This window comes from Pinus tabuliformis, chromosome 6 (genome assembly GCF_031772625.1).
Source record: "Pinus tabuliformis cultivar Carrire ecotype Pingquan chromosome 6, CPIR1, whole genome shotgun sequence".
NCBI lineage: Eukaryota > Viridiplantae > Streptophyta > Pinopsida > Pinales > Pinaceae > Pinus > Pinus tabuliformis.
In genome coordinates this window covers 518,982,174-519,002,051 of record NC_142292.1, presented here as the reverse complement: position 1 = coordinate 519,002,051, position 19,878 = coordinate 518,982,174, and positions in this window count along the sequence as shown.

Sequence of the window (19,878 nt, the reverse complement as noted above, 5' to 3'; positions counted from 1 at the left end):
GAACTCTCAAACTTCTTTTAAGCAATATTGACTCATGGAAATTTAAATCTATGTTTATCTTTAGTATAGTTGTGTGTCAGGTTAATAATTATACCCTTGAAGATGTCTGACTTCTTTATACATATTTCTCCCTGCACTAAGTTGTTATTCATGTACTCTTGCAATGTGCTTTCAGTAGTATCAGAACAAATTTTAGGTGTTGGAAGTATATTTTAAACCTGTACTGAATATTTATGTCCTTATGCAGGGGCTCTATGTCTTAGGATTAGAGCACTCTATTCCTTTATCAAAATATCGATTCCTGTACTGGAACAAATATTCTTGCACCAAGTTTTCAAATTCCTCTCATAAGAAAATAAAGAATGTGTTAACTTAAAGAAATAATTTTCAAAGGTGAACAAAACTTCAAAATAAATTAAACAAAAAGATGATTCAACCAATCTCAATATTTAAAATAAGAATTAATTTCCAAAGTCAAAGCACACTTTCTTCAATCAAAGAACTCCTTCATGCAACTGAAGTGTTATCACCCTAAAATTTTTGTTTCTAAACTTTGGAAAGTTTTCCTTATTTCTAGTCATAGTCTTATAATAGGTTTTGAGTCATCTCGTCTCAATAATGTCATTCTCTTTTCCAAATAAAGTTTGATAGCCACATTACATGTCCTAGAAGCCTCACCATGTGTTTAGAACTCATATCTCACATCATTTTGAAGAAATTTTGAAATTAGCTACGAATCCACGTTTTCATAGCACAGATAGTGTAAAAAGCCTGTTTTGCGCTACGAAATCATTGAACTAGGAGTTTTCTTAGCGCGCTATGAAACCACTGAAAAAGCCTGTTTCAGCATAAAAGACTTTGTTTTCTGCTTTTACTAGTCAACTTCCAGAAGGGTTCCTGAGCAACTGAGAACTCAATTTAGAAAATTGAAAGTTCGGTTTCTTCCTAACATACTGAACTACAAAAACCTCTTTTGGTTTCTTCAAATTCGTTATGAGGTGGGAGACATTTATGGTTAATATTGCGCTACGAAACTACTGAAATCCAAGCTTTGTCTTCTGGTTTTAGGAGTCTTTTTCAAGATCCGTTTCTGGTCACAAGAAAAGGTATTTTGGAATTTTGAAGGAGGTTTCTCTTCATCAACTCTTCAGATACAATAAACTATCTCACTTTCTCCATAAGTGTTATCAGTTGGGAGATACTAATCTTTCTTTGAAACCATAATTTCAGAGAACAAATGTTTCCTGTTTTACATGTGTTTTTCAAGGACAAATTATAGATGGCTGGAGAAGTGTTTTTAAAAACCAAGAGAGGTTTTTGTTTTGGAAAGAATGGACTACAAAAACCTCCTTCATTTTTGTAAAATATGTCATGGATGAGAAAATAAAGGCTCTTTCACACGTGCTAAGTTTCAAGGATCCTAAACCTAAAAACAGGGAAACATGTTCCCTAATTTCTAGGGTTTATCATCAGTAGTAAGGTGACAACGTGGGAGGCTTCATCAAATTAAACCACATGAGGTTGCAGCTGTCAAAGAATGCATTCAATGTTTATTTAAGGTGGTTTAGTCATAACAAGGAGTTGTACTCCTAATTGTATTAGGACTCTAAGACAGTGAGTGAGTTGTCACTTGTATTTAATAATCTGTTTTATGGTTAGAATAGGTGTCAATAATAGAAATTCAAATTCTCTTGATGAGGTATGAGGGAACCCATGTTGTAAATGCCATATATAAATCAAGAGGTCGAATTAGCAAAGGGTTGGAGACTTTTTGGCTCAGCTGCTACTCTATGTGCAGACTATGTATATTTTTAACCTAATGCAGAGTTTCTACTTAGACAACTCAAGATTCATGAAGAGTTCTTGTATGTTCTTGTTTTGATGGCATCTTCCAGTAATTACATTGTAGTGGTGTTTACTTATGATACTCATAACTCATCAATGATGCTCTGACATCCTTCATAGATAAACTAACTGTGTTTCACTATTTCATATTTGCATTTATGCACTTGAACTCTATAATACCTTGACTTCCATGCTAGGTAGAATGTTTTGGCTTCACTACTCAGGATTCAAAGAGAGTTTTTAATGTCCTATTGTCTCATGGATTTCCTCTTTCACTTAATTGCTGTGGTATGAATACATGTTACTTAGAACTCATTAATGATGCTCTAACTTCCTTCATGTATTTATAAACTGTGTTTCCTTGCATTGTATCTTTGTTTTGTTGATGTATAAAAGCTCTCTATGCCCTGACTTTCATGTTAAGCTGATCTTGTTGTGGTACTGAAACATACTTTGACTCAATAGCCCAATGGCAGCCAACCTTCATCTTTCAACCTATAAACATATAAAATCACAAACAATAGACTTAGCCATCTATCCATATCTTTAATCAATATCATTAACCCTTTGAGAGAGCCTTCTCAGGCTAAGGAGGCTAACCCTTAGCTAAAATATTTGTTTGAAATAGTTACACTGAGATAGTCTGATCAGCAGCCTATCAAGGTCCTATTTTGGTGATAACATTTTGGTGCGTCTGCTAGGAGTTTGAAGATTATTCATTCTCGAAATCAATAAAGCTGAACTTCTGAAGGTAGCAGGAGCTCAAAAAGTTTTCGAGGCTGCAAAACTGCCTTTGCGACTCCACACATCCAATAACAAATTGGAAGGTGACTCCACTACTAGACGATCAGTAGCTTGATGAAGTTTCAAGATGAGTTCTAATGCAAGAACGAATGCCAGGTATGCTCCTATGAATCAGTCTCATATCCCTGGTTTTCCAAATCCTATGCCAAAGGTTGATTTGTTAGATGATCTTCCAATATTCAGTGATGAAAAGAAAGACAATGATGCTCTTCATTTGGTTAGGTTCCATATGCATGTACGCAGTCTTAAGGTTCAGTTCCCTGAAGATTGTCTCATGAAGATGTTTATGACCACTTTAGAAGGAAAAGCATGGTCTTGGTATAAAAGCTTGGAAAATGGTTCATTATATTCTCTTGTTGATTTTCATGATCTATTCTATGACATGTATAAAGAGTGTCATCCCTCCTTATTGCTGGTCAAAGATTTCTCTAAAAATTCTGCGGGTTTTATTCAATATTTGGAGGATTGTTATGATTATGATGAATTCATGGATGAAGAAGTTTTAGAGGTTCTTCATAACAATACATTTCAACACCAAGAAGAAAGGATAACATCCCATGAAATGCAGCATGAAAATCAGGAGGGGTTTACTTATGAAAACCATGTTACATCCTCTGAGATTAATGTAAAGATGCAACAAACTTACTAGTATTTTAATCATAAAGATTATGAAAATGATTGCAAACACAAAGAAGAAGTACTGGAATATAGCTTTTATAACCCTCAGGCAGAGGAAAAGGTTGATTTTTTATGTCATACTTTGCAGCAGCTTACATGAATGAATGATCATAATAAGGAGAAAAGTACATTGTTTGTGGGAATCATTCAGAAAAGCAGTTCGATAACATATAAAAGGAATCTTTTGTGGCTAAGAATTAGTTATATAAAGACATAGAACGTTATGATGATCATATTAATGAAGAAATAGATGAAAATTTTTCTTTGTCTTTATCTTCTTATCTAAAAACATTTGAGTGCAAGACAGAGGATAAGATGAAATTTTTGGATGAAGTGACTAAGAATATTGAAAAAGACATTGAAGGTTTACAAGGTCAAATTCAATCATATAGTCTTCATGATCATGATCATACTTTTCAAAAGCTTTCTATGGCAGAATACAAAGAGAGGGTGTTGCTTCCTTTCTCTTTTGAGATTGAGGAAGAATACATTATTTTTTAAAATCAAGTTGAGGAGCAGCTTGAGAGCACATAGCTAAAGCCTTATGCAGATGATCAAAGTATTGGTGAGTTTTCGAAAGCTGCAGAATATCACACGAAATATCAAACTCACCATGTGGTTTTTGACCCTATAGCTAAGTACATGGAAAATATTTACTGTTCATGCTTCCAGTTATATTTTCATCTCGAAGAACAGTTACACCTCATGCTGCATTGGTTATTTCAATATCTGGTTTATTTTTGCTTCAAGCACAGTCAAGAGATTCAAGTGTCAGATCAGATCAATGACTGGATTCATTGGAAGTTTCATGTTCCTTGAGCTACAAGTGGAGATTGCAGCTGATAGGGTAGGTAGGAATGTGAAAATAAGCTCATGTTAGGTTGACTGAGCATCTGTTTCAATAGGTGTATTTTGAATTCTTCTTACAAAAGTCATTAAAGGCTAGAGGAGCAGATTGGGCAGAAGTTCAGAGTTTTATTCTAGAGGATGGATAGCGACAATGGAGCTATAGGTTCTTAGTATACCACAAGGGCACACTATCCCTAGTGGAGCCACTGTTATCACCCTAAAATTTTTGTTTCTAAACTTTGGAAAGTTTTCCTTGTTTCTAGTCATAGTCTTATAATAGGTTTTGAGTCATCTCATCTCAATAGTGTCATTCTCTTTTCCAAATAATGTTTGACAGCCTCATTACATGTCCTAGAAGCCTCACTATGTGTTTAGAAGTCATATCTCACATCATTTTAAAGAAATTTTGAAATTAGCTACGAATGCACATTTTCATAGCGCAAGCAGTGTAAAAATCCTATTTTACACTACGAAATCACTGAACTATGATTTTTCGTAGCGCGCTATGAAACCACTGAAAAAGCCTATTTCAGCATAAAAGACTCTGTTTTCTGCTTTTAATTGTCAACTTACATAAGGTTTCCTGAGCAGCTGAGAACTCAATTTTGAAAATTGAAAGAGGAGTTTCTTCCCAACATAATGAAATAAAAAAAACTCTTTCGATTTCTTCAAATTCGATATGAGGTGGGAGAAATTTATGGTTAAACTTGCGCTACGAAACTGCTGAAAGCCAAGCTTTGTCTTCTGGTTTTAGCAGTCTTTTTCAAGATCAATTTCTGGTCACATGAAAAGTTATTTTGGAATTCTGAAGGAGGTTTCTCTTCATCAACTCTCCAGATACAATAAACTATCTCACTTTCTTCATAAGTGTTATCGGTTGGGAGATACTAAGCTTTCTTTGAAACCCTAATTTCAGAGAATAGATTTTCCCTGTTTTACATGTGTTTTTCAAGGACATATTCTAGACAACTAGAGAAGTGTTTTTAAAAACCAAGATATTTTTTTGTTCTAGACAGCATGGACTACAAAAATCTCCTTCAGTTTCGTAAAATATGTCATGGATGAGAAAATAAAGGCTCTGTCCCACGTGCTAATTTTCAAGGATCCTAACCCTAAAAATAGGGAAACATGTTCCCTAATTTTTAGGGTTTATCATCAGCAGTAAGGTGACAACGTGGGAGGCTTCATCAAATTCGACCTCATAAGGTTGCAGTTGTCAAAGAATGCATTCAACGTTTAGTTAAGGTGGTTTAGTCATAACAAGTGGTTGTACCATTAATTGTATTAGGACTCTAAGACAGTCAGTTAGTATTCACTTGTATTTAATAGTCTGTTTTATGGTTACACTAGGTGTCAATAATAGAAATTCAAATTCTCTTGATGAGGAATGAGGGAATCCATGTGGTAAATGCTATATATAAAGCAAGAGGTCAAATTAGAAAAGGTTTGGAGAATTTTTGGCTCAGCTGCTGCTCTATGTGAAGACTGTGTATATTTTTAACCTAATGCAAAGTTTCTACTTAGACAACTCAAGATTCATGAAGAGTTCTTGTAGGTTCATGTTTTGACGGTATCTTCCAGTACTTACATTGCAGTGGTGTTTACTTATGATACTCAGAACTCATCAATGATGCTCTGACTTCCTTCATAGATAAACTAACTATGTTTCACTGTTTTATATTTGCATTTCTGCACTTGAACTCTATAATGCCTTGACTTCCATGCTAGGTAGAATGTTTTGGCTTCACTACTTAGGATTCAAAGAGATTTTTTAATGTCCTATTGTCTCATGGCTTTCCTCTTTCACTTACTTGTAGTGGTATGAATACATGTTACTTAGAACTCATCAATGATGCTCTAACTTCCTTCACGTATTTATGAACTGTGTTTCCTTGCATTGTATCTTTGTTTTGTTGATGTATAAGAGCTCTCTATGCCCTGACTTTCATGTTAAGCTGATCTTGCTGTGGTAATGAAACATACTTTCATTCCATAGCCCAATGGTAGGCAGCCTTCATCTTTCAACCTATAAACTTATAAAATCACAAACCATAGACTTAGCCATCTATCCATATCTTTAATCAATATCATTAACCCTTTGAGAGAGCCTTCTCAGGTTGAGGAGGCTAAGCCTTAGCTAAAAGATTGGTTTGAAATAGTTACACTGAGATAGTCTGATCAGCAACCTATCAGGGTCCTATTTTGGTGATAACATTTTGGTGCGTCTACCGGGAGTCTGAAGATTATTCATTCCCAAAATCAAGAAATATAAAGTTCTGAAGGTAGCAGGAGCTTAGAAAGTTTTCGAGGTTGCAATAATACCTTGGAAAATCCACACATCAAATAAAAAATTGGAAGGTGACTCCATTGCTAGAAGATCAATAGCTTGATGAAGTTTCAAGATGAGTTCCATTGCAAGAATGAATGCCAGGTATGCTCCTATGAATCGGTCTCATATCCCTGGTTTTCCAAATCCTATGCCAAAGGTTGATTGGTTAGACGATCTTCCAATATTCAGTGATGAAAAGAAAGACAATGCCGCTCTTCATTTGGTTAGGTTCCATATGCATGTACGCAGTCTTAAGGTTCAGTTCCCTAAAGATTGTCCCATGAAGATGTTTATGACCACTTTAGAAGGAAAACCATAGTCTTGGTATAAAAGCTTGGAAAATGGTTCATTATATTCTCTCGCTGATTTTCATGATCTATTCTATGACATGTATAAAGAGTGTCATCCCTCCTTATTGCTGGTCAAAGATTGTTGTAAACATTCTGTGGGTTTTATTCAATATTTAGAGGATTGTTATGATTATGATGAATTAATGGATGAAGAAATTTTAGAGGCTCTTCATAACAATACATTTCAACACCAAGAAGAAAGGATAACATCCCATGAAATGCAGCATGAAAATCAGCAGGGGTTTACTTATGAAAACCATGTTACATCCTCTGAGATTAATGTAAAGATGCAGCAAACTTGTCAGTATTTTGATAATAAAGATTATGAAAATGATTGCAAACACCAAGAAGAAGTACTGGAAGATATCTTTTATAACCCTCAGGTAGAGGAAAAGGTTGATTTTTTATGTCATACTTTGCAGCAGCTTACATCAATGAATGATCATAATAAGGAGGAAAATTACATTGCTTGTGGGAATCATTTAGAAAAGTAGTTGGATAACATATCACAGGAATCTTTTGTGGCTAAGAATCAGTTATATAAAGATATAGAATGTTATGATGATCATATTAGTGAAGAAATAGATGAAATTTTTTCTTTGTCTTTATCTTCTTATCTAAAAACATTTGAGTGCAAGACAGAAGATAAGATCAAATTTTTGGATGAAGTTGCTAAGAACATTGAAAAAGACATTGAAGTTTACAAGGTCAAATTCAATCATATAGTCTTCATGATCATGATCATACTTTTCAAAAGCTTTCTATGGCAGAATACAAAGAGAGGGTATTGCTTCCTTTCTCTTTTGAGATTGAGGAAGAATACTTTATTTTTGAAAATCAATTTGAGGAGCAGTTTGAGAGCACACAGCTGAAGCCTTATGCAGATGATCAAAGTATTGGTGAGTTGTCCAAAGCTGCAGAATATCACAAGAAACATCAAACTGACCATGTGGGCTTTGACCCTATAGCTGAGTACATGGAAAAGATTTACTGTTCAGGCTTCCATTTATATTTCCATCTTGAAGAATAGTTACACCTAATGCTGCCTTGTTTATTTCAGTATCTGCTTTAATTTTGCTTCAAGCACAGTCAAGAGATACAAGTGTCAGAGCAGATCAATGACTCGCTTCATTGGAAGTTTCATGTTCCTTGAGCTACAAGTGGATATTGCAGTTGATAGGGTAGGTAGGAATGTGCAAATAAGCTCAGGATAAGTTGACTGAGCATCTGTTTTAGTAGGCACAGTTTGAATTCTTCTTACAAAAATCATTAAAGGCTTGAGGAGCAGATTGGGCAGAAGTTCAGAGTTTTATTCTAAAGTATTGATAGTGGCACTGGAGCTACAGGTTCTTAGTATACCACAAGGGCACACTATCCCTAGTGGAGCCACTATTATCACCCTTAAATTTTTGTTTCTAAACTTTGGAAAGTTTGCTTGTTTCTAGTCATAGTCTTATAATAGGTTTTGAGTCATCTCATCTCAATAGTGTCATTCTCTTTTCCAAATTAAGTTTGACAGCCTCATTACATGTCCTAGAAGCCTGACCATGTGTTTAGAAGTCATATCTCACATCATTTCGAAGAAATTTTGAAATTAGCTATGAATCCACGTTTTCGTAGCGCAGACGGTGTAAAAAGCCTATTTTTCACTACGAAATCACTGAACTAAGAGTTTTCATAGCGTGCTATGAAACCACTGAAAAAGTCTGTTTCAGCATAAAAGACTCTATTTTCTACTTTTACTAGTCAACTTCCATAAGGGTTCCTGAGCAACTGAGAACTCGATTTTTAAAATTGAAAGAGGTTTCTCCTCCTAACATACTGAACTAAAAAAAAATCTTTCAGTTTCTTCAAATTCATTATGAGGTGGGATACATTTATTGTTAAACTTGCGCTATGAAACTGCTGAAAGCCAAAATTTGTCTTCTCGTTTTAGCAGTCTTTTTCAAGATCAGTTTTTGGTCACAGGAAAAGTTATTTTGGAATTCTAAAGGGGGTTTCTCTTCATGAACTCTCTAGATACAATAACCTATCTCACTTTCTTCATAAGTGTTATCAGTTGAGAGATACTAAACTTTCTTTGAAACCCTAATTTCAGAGAATAGATTTTTCCTGTTTTACACGTGTTTTTCAAGGACATATTCTGGACAGTTGGAGAAGTGTTTTTAAAAACCAAGAGAGGTTTTTGTTCTAAAAAACATGGAATATAAAAAACCTCCTTAAGTTTTGTAAAATATGTCATTGATGAGAAAATAAAGACTCTGTCCCACATGCTAATTTTCAAGGATCCAAAACCTAAAAACAGGGAAACATGTTCCCTAATTTCTAGGGTTTATCATCAGCTGTAAGGTGACAACGTGGGAGGCTTCATCAAATTAGACCTCATGAGGTTGCAGCTATTAAAGAATGCATTCAATTTTTAGTTAAGGTGGTGTAGTCATAACAAGGAGTTGTACTCCTAATTGTATTAGGACTCTAAGACAGTCAGTTATTTGGCACTTGTATTTAATAGTCTGTTTTATGGTTAGAATAGGTGTCAAGAATAGAAATTTGAATTCTCTTGATGATGGATGAGGGAATCCATGTTTTAAATGCTATATATAAATCAAGAGGTCGAATTAGGAAAGGGTTGGAGACTTTTTGGCTCAGTTGCTGCTCTATGTGCATACTGTGTATTTTTGTAACCTAATGCAGAGTTTCTACTTAGACAACTCAAGATTCATGAAGAGTTCTTGTATGTTATTGTTTTGATGCAATCCTCCAGTACTTGCATTGTAGTGGTGTTTACTTATGATACTCAGAACTCATCAATGATGCTTTGACTTCCTTCATAGATAAACTAACTATGTTTCACCGTTTTATACTTTCATTTCTGCACTTGAACTCTATAATGCCTTGACTTCCATGCTAGGCAGAATGTTTTGGCTTCACTAATCAGGATTCAAAGAGAGTTTTTAGTGTCCTGTTGTCTCATGGCTTTCCTCTTTCACTTACTTGAGGTGGTATGAATACATGTTACTTAGAACTCATCAATGATGCTCTAACTTCCTTTATGTATTCATAAACTATCTTTCCTTGCATTGTATCTTTGTTTTGTTGATGTATAAAAACTCTCTATGCCCTGACTTTCATGTTAAGCTGATCTTGCTGTGCTACTAAAACATACTTTGACTCCATAGCCCAATGGTAGCCAGCCTTCATCTTTCAACCTATAAACATATAGAATCGAAAACAGTAGACTTAGCCATCTATCCATATCTTTAATCAATATCATTAACCCTTCGAGAGAGCCCTCTCAGGCTGAGGAGGCTAAACCTTAGGTAAAATTTTGGTTTGAAATAGTTACACTGAGATAGTCTGATCAGCAGCCTATCAAGGTCCTATTTTGGTGATAACATTTTGGTGCGTCTGCCGGGAGTCTGAAGATTATTCATTCCCGAAATCAAGAAAGCTGAACTTTTGAAGGTAGCAGGAGCTCAGAAAGTTTTCAAGGCTACAAAACTACCTTGGAAACTCCACACATCAAATAACAAATTGGAAGGTGACTCCACTGCTAGAAGATCAGTAGCTTGATGAAGTTTCAAGATGAGTTCCATTGCAAGAATGAATCCTAGGTATGCTCCTATGAATCGGTCTCATATCCCTGGTTTTCCAAATTCTATGCCAAAGGATGATTGGTTAGATGATCTTCTAATATTAAGTGATGAAACGAAATACAATGCTACTCTTCATTTGGTTAGGTTCCAGATGCATGTACGTAGTCTTAAGGTTCAGTTCCCTGAAGATTGTCTCATGAAGATGTTTATGACCACTTTAGAAGGAAAAGCATGGTCTTGGTATAAAAGCTTGGAAAATGGTTCATTATATTCTCTTGTTGATTTTCATGATGTATTCCATGACATGTATAAAGAGTGTCATCCCCCCTTATTTCTAGTCAAAGATTGTTGTGAACATTCTATGAGTTTTATTCAATATTTGTAGGATTGCTATGATTATGATGACTTCATGGATGAAGAAATTTTAGAGACTCTTCATAACAATACATTTCAACACCAAGAAGGAAGGATAACATCCCATGAAATGCAACATGAAAATCAGCAAGGGTTTACTTATGAGAACCATGTTACATCCTCTGAGATTAATGTAAAGATGCAACAAACTTACCAGTCTTTTGATCATAAAGATTATGAAAATTATTGCAAACACAAAGAAGAAGTACTCGAAGATAGCTTTTATAACCCTCAGACAGAGGAAAAGGTTGATTTTTTATATCATACTTTGCAGCAGCTTACATCAATGAATGATCATAATAAGGAGGAAAATTACATTGTTTGTGGGAATAGTTTATAAAAGCAGTTGGATAACATATCAAAGGAATCTTGTGTGGCTAAGAATAAGTTTTATAAAGATATAGAATGTTATGATGATCATATTAATGAAGAAATAGATGAAAATTTTTCTGTCTTTATCTTCATATCTAAAAACATTTGAGTGCAAGACAGAAGATAAGATGAAATTTTTGGATGAAGTTGTTAAGAACATTGAAAAAGACATTGAAGTTTACAAGGTCAAATTCAATCATATAGTCTTCATGATCATGATCATACTTTTCAAAAGCTTTCTATGGCAGAATACAAAGACAGGGTGTTGCTTCCTTTCTCTTTTGAGATTGAGGATGAATACATTATTTTTGAAAATCAATTTGAGGAGCAGTTTGAGAGCACACAACTGAAGCCTTATGTAGATGATCAAAGTATTGGTGATTTGTCCAAAGCTGCAGAATATCACAAGAAACATCAAACTCACCATGTGGTTTTTGACCCAATAGCTGAGTACATGGAAAAGATTTACTGTTCATGTTTCCAGTTATATTTTCATCTTGAAGAATAGTTACACCTCATGCTGCCTTGGTTATTTCAGTATCTGGTTTACTTTTTCTTCAAGCATAGTCAAGAGATTCAAGTGTCAGATCAGATCAATGACTGGCTTCGATAGAAGTTTCATGTTCCTTGAGCTACAAGTGGAGATTGCAGCTGATAGGGTAGGTAGGAATGTGCAAATAAGCTCAGGGTAGGTTGACTGAGCATCTGTTTAGTAGGTGCAGTTTGAATTCTTCTTACAAAAATTATTAAAGGCTTGAGGAGAAGATTGGGAAGAAGTTTAGAGTTTTATTCTAGAGGATGGATAGCGGCACTGTAGCTACAGGTTCTTAGTACACCACAAGGGCACACTATCCCTAGTGGAGCCACTATTATCACCATTAAATTTTTGTTTCTAAACTTTGGAAAGTTTTCCTTGTTTCTAATCATAGTCTTATAGTATTTTTTGAGTCATGTCATTCTCTTTTCCAAATAAAGTTTGACAACCTCATTACATGTCCTAGAATACTCACCATGTGTTTAGAAGTCATATCTCACATCATTTTGAAGAAATTTTGAAATTAGCTACGAATCCATGTTTTCATAGTGCAGACAGTGTAAAAAGCCTATTTTACGCTACGAAATCACTGAACTAGGAGTTTTCATAGCGCACTATGAAACCACTGAAAAACCCTGTTTCAGCATAAAAGACTTTGTTTTCTGCTTTTAATAGTCAACTTCCAGAAGGGTTCCTGAGCAGCTGAGAAATCAATTTTGAAAATTGAAAGAGGCTTTTCTTCCTAACATACAAAACTACAAAAAACCCTTTCTTTTTCTTCAAATTCGTTATGAGGTGGGAGACATTTACGGTTAAACGTGTGCTACGAAACTGTTGAAAGTCGAGCTTTGTCTTTTGGTTTTAGCAGTCTTTTTCAAGATCAGTTTCTAGTCACAGGAAAAGGTATCTTGGAATTATGAAGGAGGTTTCTCTTCATAAACTCTCTATATAAAATAACCTATCTCACTTTCTTCATAAGTGTTATCAGTTGGGACATACTAAGATTTATTTGAAACCCTAATTTCAGAGACCAAATTTTTCCTGTTTTACACGTTTGTTTCAAGGACAGATTTTGGACAGCTGGAGAAGTGTTTTTAAAAACCAAGAGAGGTTTTTGTTCTAGACAGCAGGGACTACAAAAACCTCGTTTATTTTCATAAAATATGTCATGGATGAGAAAATAAAGGCTCTATCCCACGTGCTAATTTTCAAGGATCCTAAACCTAAAAACAGGGAAACATGTTCCCTAATTTCTAGGGTTTATCATCAGCAGTAAGGTGACAACGTAGGAGGCTTCTTAAAATTCGACCTCATGAGGTTGCAGCTTTCAAGGAATGCATTAAATTTTTATTTAAGGTGGTGTAGTCATAATAAGTAGTTGTACTCCTAATTGTATTAGGACTCTAAGACAGTCAGTTAGTTGTCACTTGTATTTAATAGTCTGTTTTATGGTTAGAATAGGTGTCAATAATAGAAATTCGAATTATCTTGATGAGGGATGAGGGAATTCATGTTGTAAATGCTATATATAAAGCAAGAGGTTGAATTAGCTAAGGGTTGGAGACTTTTCGGGTCAGTTGATGCTCTATGTGCAGACTATGTATATTTTTAACGTAATGCAGAGTTTCTACTTAGACAACTCAAGATTCATGAAGAGTTCTTGTATGTTATTGTTTTGATGGCATCTTCCAGTACTTACATTGTAGTGGTGTTTACTTATGATACTCAGAACTCATCAATGATGCTCTGACTTCCTTCATAGATAAACTAACTGTGTTTCACTGTTTTATATTTACATTTCTGCACTTGAACTCTATAATGCCTTGAATTCCATGCTAGGTAGAATGCTTTGGCTTCAATACTCAGGATTAAAAGAGAGTTTTTAATGTCCATTGTCTCATGGCTTTCCTATTTCACTTACTTGTAGTGGTATGAATACATGTTACTTAGAACTCATCCATGATGCTCTAACTTCCTTCATGTATTTATAAACTGTGTTTCCTTACATTGTATCTTTGTTTTGTTGATTTATAAAACTCTCTATGCCCTGACTTTCATGTTAAGTTGATCTTGCTGTGGTATTGAAACATACTTTGACTCCATAGCCCAATGGTAGCCAGCCTTCATCTTTCAACCTATAAACATATAAAATCACAAACAATAGACTTAGCCATATATCCATATCTTTAATCAATATCATTAAACCTTTGAGAGAGTCCTCTCAGGCTGAGGAGGCTAAGCCTTAGCTAAAAGATTGGTTTGAAATAGTTACACTGAGATAGTATGATCAGTAGCCTATCAGGGTCCTATTTTGGTGATAACATTTTGGTGCGTCTGCCTGGAGTCTGAAGATTATTCATTCCTGAAATCAAGAAAGCTGAACTTCTGAAGGTAGCAGGAGCTCAGAAAGTTTTCGAGGCTGCAAAACTACCTTGGCGACTCCACAAATCAAATAAAAAATTGGAAGGTGACTCCACTGATAGAAGATCAATAGCTTGATGAAGTTTTAAGATGAGTTACATTGCAAGAATGAATGCTCGGTATGCTCCTATGAATCGGTCTCATATCCCTGGTTTTCCAAATCCTATGCCAAAGGTTGATTGGTTAGATGATCTTCCAATATTCAGTGATGAAAAGAAAGACAATGTTGCTCTTCATTTGGTTAGGTTCCATATGCATGTACGCAGTCTTCAGGTTCAGTTCCCTGAAGATTGTCTCATGAAGATGTTTATGACCACTCTAGAAGGAAAAGCATGGTCTTGGTATAAAATCTTGGAAAATGGTTCATTATATTCTCTTGTTGATTTCCATGATGTATATTATGACATGTATAAAGAGTGTCATCCCTCCTTATTTGTGGTCAAAGATTGTTGTAAACATTCTACGAGTTTTATTCAATATTTGGAGGATTGCTATGATTATGATGAATTCATGGATGATGAAATTTTAGACGCTCTTCATAGAAATACATTTCAACACCAAGAAGGAAGGATAACATCCCATGAAATGCAGCATGAAAATCAGGAGGGGTTTACTTATGAAAACCATGTTACATCCTATGAGATTAATGTAAAGATGCAACAAACTTGCTAGTCTTTTGATCATAAAGATTATGAATACCAAGAAGGAAGGATAACATCCCATGAAATGCATCATGAAAATCAGCAGGGGTTTACTTATGAAAACCATGTTACATCCTATGAGATTAATGTAAAGATGCAGCAAACTTGCCAGTCTTTTGATCATAAAGATTATGAAAATTAACGCAAACACCAAGAAGATTCACTGGAAGATAGATTTTATAACCCTCGGGCAGAGGAAAAGGTTGATTTTTTGTGTCATACTTTGCAGTAGCTTACATCAATGAATGATCATAATAAGGAGGAAAAGTACATTGTTTGTGGGAATAATTTAGAAAAGCAGTTGGATAACATATCAAAGGAATTTTGTGTGGCTAAGAATCAATTTTTTAAAGATATAGAATGTTATGATGATTATATTAATGAAGAAATAGATGAAAATTTTTCTTTGTCTTTATCTTCTTATCTAAAAACATTTGAGTGCAAGATAGAAGATAAGATGAAATTTTTGGATGAAGTTGCTAAGAACATTGAAAAAGACATTGAAGGTTTACAAGGTCAAATTCAATCATATAGTCTTCATGATCATGATCATACTTTTCAAAAGCTTTCTATGGCAGAATACAAAGAGAGGGTGTTGTTTCCTTTCTCTTTTAAGATTGAGGAAGAATACATTATTTTTGAAAATCAATTTGAGGAGAAGGTTGAGAGCACACAGCTAAAGCCTTATGTAGATGATCAAAGTATTGGTGAGTTGTCCAAAGCTGCAGAATATCACAAGAAATATCAAACTCACCATGCGGTTTTTGACCCTACAGCGGACTACATGGAAAAGATTTACTGTTTAGGCTTCCAGTTATATTTTCATCTTAAAGAACTGTTACACCTCATGCTGCCTCGGTTATTTCAGTATCTGGTTTACTTTTTCTTCAAGCACAGTCAAGAGATTCAAGTGTTAGATTAGATCAATGACTAGCTTCATTGGAAGTTTCACGTTCCTTGAGCTACAAGTGGAGATTGCAACTGATAGGGTAGGTAGGAATGTGCAAATAAGCTCAAGGTAGGTTGACTGAGCATCTATTTCAGTAGGTGCAGTTTGAATTCTTCTTACAAAAATCATTAAAGGCTTGAGGAGCAGATTGGGTAGAAGTTTAGAGTTTTATTCTAGAGGATGGATAGCGGCACTGGAGCTATAGGTTCTCAGTATACCCCAAGGGCACACTATCCCTAGTGGAGCCAATGTTATCACCCTAAAATTTTTGTTTCTAAACTTTGGAAAGTTTGCCCTGTTTCTAGTCATAGTCTTATAATAGGTTTTGAGTCATCTCATCTCAATAGTCTCATTCTGTTTTCCAAATAAAGTTTGATAGCATCATTACATGTCCTAGAAGCCTCACCATGTGTTTAGAAGTCATATCTCACATCAGTTTGAAGAAATTTTGAAATTAGCTACGAATCCATGTTTTCGTAGCACAGACAGCGTAAAAATCTTATTTTGTGCTACGAAATCACTGAACTAGGAGTTTTGGTAGCACGCTATGAAACCACTGAAAAAGCCTGTTTCAGCATAAAAGACTTTGTTTTCTTCTTTTACTAGTCAACTTCCAGAAGGGTTTCTGAGCAGCTGAGAACTCAATTTTTAAAATTGAAAGAGGCTTTTCTTCCTAACATACAGAACTACAAAAACCTCTTTCGGTTTCTTCAAATTAGTTATGAGGTGGGACACATTTATGGTTAAACGTGTGCTATGAAACTGCTGAAAGCCAACCTTTGTCTTATGGTTTTAGCATGCTTTTAAACGATAAGTTTCTGGTCACAGGAAAAGGTATTTTGGAATTATGAAGGAGTTTTCTCTTCATAAACTCTCTAGACACAATAACCTATCTCACTTTCTTCATAAATGTTATCATTTCGGAGATACTAAGCTTTATTTTAAACCCTAATTTCATAGAACGAATTTTTCCTATTTTACACATGTTTTTCAAGGACATATTCTGGACAGCTGGAGAAGTGTTTTTAAAAACCAAGAGAGGTAGCGTTTCTAGACAGCATGGAATACAAAAACCTCCTTCCGTTTTGTAAAATATGTCATGGATGAGAAAATAAAGGCTCCTTCCCACGTGCTAATTTTCAATAATCCTAAACCTAAAAACAGAAAAACATGTTCCCTAATTTCTAGGGCTTATCATTAGCAGTATGGTGACACCGTGGGAGGCTTCATCAAATTCGACCATTGCTACTATCAAGGAATGCATTCAATGTTTAGTTAAGGTGGTGTAGTCATAACAAGGATTTGTACTCCTAATTGTATTAGGAGTCTAAGACAGTCAGTTAGTTGTCACTTGTATTTAATAGTCTGTTTTATGGTTATAATAGGTGTCAATTAGAAATTCGAATTATCTTGATGAGGGATGAGGGAATCCATGTTGTAAATTCTATATATAAAGCAATAGGTCAAATTAGAAAAGGGTTGGAGACTTTTTGGCTCAGCTGCTGCTTTATATGAAGACTGTGTATATTTTTAACCTAATGCAGAGTTTCTACTTAGACAACTCAAGATTCATGAAGAGTTCTTGTATGTTCTTGTTTTGATGGAATCTTCCAATACTTACATTGCAGTGGTGTTTACTTATGATACTCTGAACTCATCAATGATGCTCTGACTTCTGTCATAAATAAACTAACTGTGGTTCACTGTTTTATATTTTCATTTCTACACTTGAACTTTATAATGCCTTGACTTCCATGCTAGGTAGAATGTTTTGGCTTCACTACTCAGGATTCAAAGAGAGTTTTTAATGTCCTATTGTCTCATGGCTTTCCTATTTCACTTACTTGCAGTGGTATGAATATATGTTACTTAGAACTCATCAATAATGCTCTAACTCCTTCATGTATTTATAAACTATGTTTCCTTGCATTGTATCTTTGTTTTGTTGATGTATAAAAACTCTCTATGCCTTGACTTTCATGTTAAGTTGATCTTGTTGTGGTACTGAAACATACTTTGACTCCATAGCCCAATGGTAGTCAGCCTTCATCTTTCAACCTATAAACATATAAAACCACAAACCATAGACTTAGCCATCTATCCATATCTTTAATCAATATCATTAACCCTTTGAGAGAGCCTTCTCAAGCTGAGGAGGCTAAGCCTTAGCTAAAAGATTGGTTTGAAATAGTTACACTGAGATAGTCTGATCAGCAACCTATCAGGGTCCTATTTTGGTGATAAAATTTTGGTGCGTCTGCAGGGAGTCTGAAGATTATTCATTCCCGAGATCAAGAAAGCTGAAATTCTGAAGGTAGCAGGAGCTTAGAAAATTTTCGAGGCTACAAAACTACCTTGGCGACTCCACACATCAAATAACAAATTGGAAGGTGACTCTACTGCTAGAAGATCAGTAGCTTGATGAAGTTTCAACATGAGTTCCATTGCAAGAATGAATGCCAGGTATGCTCCTATAAATCGGTCTCATATCCCTGGTTTTCCAAATCCTATGCCAAAGGTTGATTGGTTAGATGATCTTCCAATAATCAGTGATGAAAAGAAAGACAGTGTTTCTCTTCATTTGGTTAGGTTCCATATGCATGTATGCAGTCTTATGGTTCAGTTCCCTGAAGATTGTCTCATGAAGATGTTTATGACCACTCTAGAAGGAAAAGCATGGTCTTGGTATAAAAGCTTGAAAAATGGTTCATTATATTCTCTTGTTGATTTCCATGATGTATTCTATGACATGTATAATTAGTGTCATCCCTCCTTATTCATGGTCAAAGATTGTTGTAAACATTCTGCGAGTTTTATTCAATATTTTGAGAATTGTTATGATTATTATGAATTCACGGATGAAGAAATTTTAGAGGCTCTTCATAACAATACATTTCAACACCAAGAATAAAGGATAACATCCCATGAAATGCAACATGAAAATCAGCAGGGGTTTCCTTATGAAAACCATGTTACATCCTCTGAGATTAATGTAAAGATGCAGCAAACTTGCCAGTCTTTTGATCATAAAGATTATGAAAATGATTGCAAACACAAATAAGAAGTACTGGAAGATAGATTTTATAACCCTCAGGCAGAGGAAAAGGTTGATTTTTTATGTCATACTTTGCAGCAGCTTACGTCAATGAATGATCATAATAAGGAGGAAAATTACATTATTTGTGGGAATCATTCAGAAAAGTAGTTGGATAACATATTGAAGGAATCTTGTGTGGCTAAGAATCAATTTTCTAAAGATATAGAATGTTATGATGATCATATTAATGAATAAATAGATGAAAATTTTTCATTGTCTTTATCTTCTTATCTAAAGACATTTGAGTGTAAGACAGAAGATAAGATGAAATTTTTGGATGAATTTGCTAAGAACATTGAAAAATACATTGAAGGTTTACAAGGTCAAATTCAATCATATAGTCTTCATGATCATGATCATACTTTTCAAAAGCTTTCTATGGCAGAATACAAAGAGAGGGTATTGCTTCCTTTCTCTTTTGAGATTGAGGAAGAATACATTATTTTTGAAAATCAATTTGAGGAGCAGTTTGAGAGCACACAACTGAAGCATTATGCAAATGATCAAAGTATTGGTGAGTCGTCCAAAGCTGCATAATATCATAAGAAACATCAAATTCACCATGTGGTTTTTGACCCTATAGTTGACTACATGGAAAAGATTTACTGTCCAGGCTTCCAGTTATATTTTCATCTTGAAGAATAGTTACACCTCATGCTGCCTTGGTTATTTCAGTATCTGGTTTATTTTTGCTTCAATCACAGTCAAGAGATTCAAGTGTCAAATCAGATCAATGATTGGCTTCATTGGAAGTTTCATGTTCCTTGAGCTACAAGTGGAAATTCCAGCTGATAGGGTAGGTAGGAATGTGCAAATAAGCTCAGGGTAGGTTGACTGAGCATCTGTTTCAGTAGGTGCAGTTTGAATTCTTCTTACAAAAATCATTAAAGGCTTGAGGAGCAGATTGGGCAGAAGTTCAGAGTTTTATTCTAGAGGAT